The sequence below is a fragment of the Mandrillus leucophaeus genome, unplaced genomic scaffold (genome assembly GCF_000951045.1).
Source record: "Mandrillus leucophaeus isolate KB7577 unplaced genomic scaffold, Mleu.le_1.0 Scaffold56, whole genome shotgun sequence".
NCBI classification, from domain to species: domain Eukaryota; kingdom Metazoa; phylum Chordata; class Mammalia; order Primates; family Cercopithecidae; genus Mandrillus; species Mandrillus leucophaeus.
In genome coordinates, this window is record NW_012106030.1 from 1,090,337 (window position 1) to 1,095,677 (window position 5,341).

Here is a 5,341-nt window from a genome sequence, read left to right on the forward strand (position 1 = left end):
AGGAAATGATTCACAGCCTTTCAAGCAAATTGGCCGTTAAAAGCGTGAATTCATACGCACTGCTGTAAAAGCATAGTAATTAGATTTGTACCTTATGCTCTCCAGCCAGCAATGGATTAAAATGGCTGTGTCCTTTCCAAAACTTCCAACCTCAAAACAGGGATTATCTTTTGCTTCAAAGTCATCTTCAGGTAATTTTCTCTAAGCAGATAAATAAATATAAAGTTGAATTTTAGTTTTTGGATGAGTCTTTGCAGTTTTCCTTGAAATGTCAATTTTTTAAATTTTTTTCATATGTACCATATCCAAATAGAGAAACATACCAAAATTTAAAATTGGCAAGAGACTACTAGACATTCAGAATTTACTTAAATTTACTTGAATTTACTTAACAAATTTTCTTAACATTATTTCCTAGAGATGACGAAATCCTTTGCCTTAGAAAAGTCTAATAAAAATGTGTTCTTTCACCTTTTGCTAGACAATGCAAAATCCTAAGAACATTTAAATTCCATTTATCACCATCTCTTCTCATACATTATTATCTTATGTATTTTAATTCTACATATTTTAATATTCCACAGATATTATAATTTATTATTGTCTTATATAGTCAATATCAACTTAGATTTAGGTGCATATTTATCCTTTTTCTTGCTCTTCCTTCCTTTTTGCATCTCTGAATATCTTCTGAGATTATTTATTGTCTTCCTAAAAAGTGCTTTTTATAATTTTCATTAAATGTCTTTAGCGAAAAGTTCTTACCACTCTATTGCCTTACCTAGACTCTGGCAATGTCTTTCTTACCACTTTCACTTTCAAAAGATATTTTCACTGAATATGGAACTTCAGGTTTGTAGTTATTTTCTCTCATTATTTTGAAGCTATAATCTCATTGTATTCTTGCTTCTGCATTTTTTTTTTTTTTTTAGTGAAGACAACTATTAGTATAATTTTTCTCTTCAATGAAGGTAATATCATTTTTCTCTGTCCAGTTTTAGGATTTCTTCTATGATTTTGGCTTTCAGCAACTTTGCTGTGATGTCCTAAATAAAATTTTCTTTATATTTATAGTGCTGGAGTTTATAGGCCTTTTATAATATTGGGCTTTATATCTTTTACTGGTTTTGGAAAACTCCCAACCATTGTCTCTTGAAATATTGCTTCTACTACGTTGTCTTTCTCTTCTCCTTCCAGTATTGCAACTATATGTATCTCAGTCCTTTTCACTATTTTTCTTCTTTCTCTTACAGTTCAATTTTATTCTTTTTGACTTCAATTTGAGGTTTTTTTGGTTATATTTTTCAGGACAATATTTCTCTCTTTCTTCAATTTATCTACGCTAAATATGTTATTGTTTTTAAAGTTCTTGAATTTCCATTCAGTTTTTTCTTTTTAAATATGTTTTAGTTTCAGATAAAAATCTTTTTTTTGAAACGGAGTCTCGCTCTGTCGCCCAGGCTGGAGTGCAGTGGCACAATCTCGGCTCACTGCAAACTCTGCCTCCCAGGTTCACGTCATTCTCTTGCCTCAGACTCCTGAGTAGCTGGGACTACAGGTGCCCGCCACCACACCCAGCTAATTTTTTGTATTTTTAGTAGAGATGGGGTTTCACCATGTTAGCCAGGATGGTCTCGATCTCCTGACTTCATGATTCACTTGCCTTGGCCTCCCAAAGTGCTGGGATTACAGGCGTGAGCCACCGCACCCGGCCCAGAAAAACATCTTAATCTGAATTTTGAACATAGTAAGAATAGATATCTCCAAATCCTTGCCTACAAATTCCCTTTTCCAGATACCCTCTAGGCATTTTTTTTTATTTTTTGTTTCTCTTGATACTCAGCCTTCAGTCATGTGTCCTCGTTCTCCTGTTTTTTGGTTTTTGGTTTTGTTGTTGTTTTAGGGACGGGGTCTCACTTTGTCACCCAGGCTGGAGTGCAGTGGCATGATCATGGTTCACTTCAGCCTCTAGCTCCTGAGCTCAAGCAGTCCTCCTACCTCAGTCTCCTGAGTAGCTGGGACCACGAGTGTAAGCCACAGATCCCGGTTATTTTCAATTGAGTGCAGGATATTGCATTTTTATAAAATGTAGAGATAATCTGAAACCTAGAATGATATCTTTCTTTAATAGGAACTTATGTTTGCTTTTGGCAGGCAGTCAGGAACACTTGTAATGCTAAATGATCTTAATCTAATCATGAATTGAAATAACTTGTAGCTGGGGTTTCAACCTCTGCAAGAACCTATTGGTTATTTTTCACCTTATTGTAGCCCTTTGGGATTTCAACTGAGAGTCATGAAGTTTACTACATCACCATGCTTTCCTTGCTGGTCTGGGAACTTCTATTTTCCCAAATCTGTAAATCTGGCAAAAATTCAGTTGATCTTCTTAGACTCTCAGCCACTAATTTTTGGAATATATGATGGCCTGAGGAGAAAAGAAACTCTCAAAGGAAGCTTTTGTTATATTTTTTCCTCTGGCTTTCATTCTTCTCCTTGGTTTTGGTTTCCATAATTCCTCACTACCTTATTAGCTTTCTAATGCATCAATAAGATGTATTTTTATGCTGTGTCCAGGTTTTTCAGTTGATCTTAGCAGACAGTCAGAATTTCCTGATCCACCATTACTAGGAGAGAAGCACTACGCTATTTCAAGAGTAAAACAAATACAATAGTGTGTCTATGGTACATAGGAGTTTTACATTTGCAGCCAGGAAAGAATTTAGAAATCATCATTTAGGCCAGGCACGGTGGCTCATGCCTGTAATCCCAGCACTTTGGGAGGCTGAGGTGGGTGGATCACCTGAGGTCGAAGAGTTCAGGATTAACCTGACTGACATGGAGAAACCCTGTCTCTACTAAAAAAAAAATACAAAATGAGCCAGGCCTGGTGGCGCATGACTGTAATCCCAGCTAATCGGGAGGCTGAGGCAGGAAAATCGCTTGAACCCAGGGGGAGGAGGTTGCAGTGAGCCGAGATCATGTTATTGCACTCCAGCCTGGGCCACAAGAGTGAAATTCTGTCTCAAAAAAAAAAAAGGCATTTAATTCAACTCTCTTGTTTTATAGATGAGCAAAATAATGGTAGCTGGTGAGCCAGAAAGGTTGGAGAAAAACCTGTCCCTCTGCATGCCCCAGATTGAATGTGAGACCTTGTACACATTTGGAGGAGGCATGAAGAGGTACAACAGGAAGTAAAAGTTGGAGAAGAATAGTGTCTTAGCTTTAAATGTGTTTTCCAATCCATACACAGATCCAGTGGTAAAAGTGGAAACTGGTCAGGCGCAGTGGCTCATGCCTGTAATCCCAGAACTTTGGGAGACCGAGGCGGGTGGATCACCTGAGGTCAGTTGTTCAAGACCAGTCTGGCCAACCTGGTGAAACCCCATCTCTACTAAAAATACAAAAATTAGCTTCGTATGGTGGCATGTGCCTGTAATCCCAGCTACTCCCAAGGCTGAGGCAGAAGAAGCGCTTGAACCTGGGAGGCAGAAGTTGCAGTGAACCGAGATCACACCAGTGCACTCCAGCCTGGGTGACAGCGAGACTCCGTCTCAAAAAGAAAAGAAAAGAAAGGAAAACAACAAAAAGGTGGAAACTTTACTGAGAGAAAATGTTTAAGCACAAGCTCTTACCAATTATTAACTGATGATGATATATAGATCCAAAGGTGACCACTAAAATGATAGGCTTAAAAATGAAAACAGATTTAATAAACAACAAACTGAGCAGAGACATCAGTGGCTATACTATATGATGAGATAGATTCCACAGAATTATTCCAAGCAAGTCACAAAACAAGTAAACAAGGAAGCAAGCAAGCAAAAAATAATAATAAATACAACCACTAGGAGAGAGGATTTGGAATTCAGAATTTCAACAATGTAGTATCCAAAATGTTCAGTTTCAACAAGAGATTACAAGTCATGAAAGAACTAGGAAGTGTGACTCATACGGAGCGAAGGAGATGTTTATTAGAAACTACCTTTGTGAGGGCCCAAGTTGGACTTAGAAGAAAAAGCAACTATCATAATTACATTTACAGAATATTTAGAAAAGCATGTTTAAAGAATTAAAGAAAAACATGATGACAATTACCTAGTAAATAGAGAATATAAATGAAGCAGTAAAAATTATTTTTTAAATAGAAGAAAATGGAAATTTGGGGATTAAAAAGTACATTAAATGAAATAAAAATTCACTGGAGGTATTCAACAACAGATTTGAGCTAGCAGGAGAAATAATCAGAAAACTTATAAGATAGATGAATAAAAATTATCTAATCTGAAGGACAAAAGTGAAAATGAAGAAAAATAAACAGAGCTGCAGAGATATATAGAAAACCATCAAACATATCAAAATACATGAAATGGAAGTCTCGGAGAAAAAAAGACAAAACGGGAAAATTATTACTGAAGGAAGTTCTTCAGGATGAAAGAAAATGACACTAGACAGTGACTCAAATTTACATGAATAAATAAAGACCACCAATAAAGGTAATTACATACTAAAAAGTATATTTTTCTTTCAACTGATGAAAAGCATACATAATACATTTTCTTGAAAAGATCACATGCTAGGAAATAAACAAGATTCAATAACTTAAAAAAGCTGAGAGCCGGGTGCAGTGGTTCATGCCTATAATCTCAGCACTTTGGGAGGCCGGTGTGGGTGGATCATGAGGTCAGGAGATCGAGACTGTCCTGGCTAACACGGTGAAACCCCCATCTCTACTAAAAATACAAAAAATTAGCCAGATATAGTGGTGGGCCCCTGTAGTCCCAGCTACTCAGGAGGTTGAGGCAGGAGAATGGCGTGAACCCGGGCGGTGGAGCTTGCAGTGAGCTGAGATCACGCCACTGCACTCCAGCCTGGGCAACAGAGCGAGACTCTGTCTTAAATTTAAAAAAGCCTGGGGTCAGATCAAGTATGTTCTCTAACTACAACAGAATTAAATTAGAAGAAAAAACTGAAAGAAATTTGGGAAATCCATAAACATTAAAAAATTAAACCACACACTTCTTACTAACTCATGGGTTCAAGAAGAAATCACAAAGAAACTTAGAATATTTTATTCTGAAAGAAAACAAAACAACCGATCAAAATTCATGGGATGCAGCAAAAGCAGTGCTTAGGAAGAGAGTCGTTTGTATCTTTAACCTGATAGTAGAATATAAGAAATATATCAAATTAATAACTTAATCTTTCACCTTAAGAAAATAGGAAAGAGCACTTTGGGAGGCTGAGACGGGTGGATCACGAGGTCAGGAGATCAAGACCATCCTGGCTAACATGGTGAAACCCCGTCTCTACTAAAAAATACAAAAAACTAGCCGGGCGA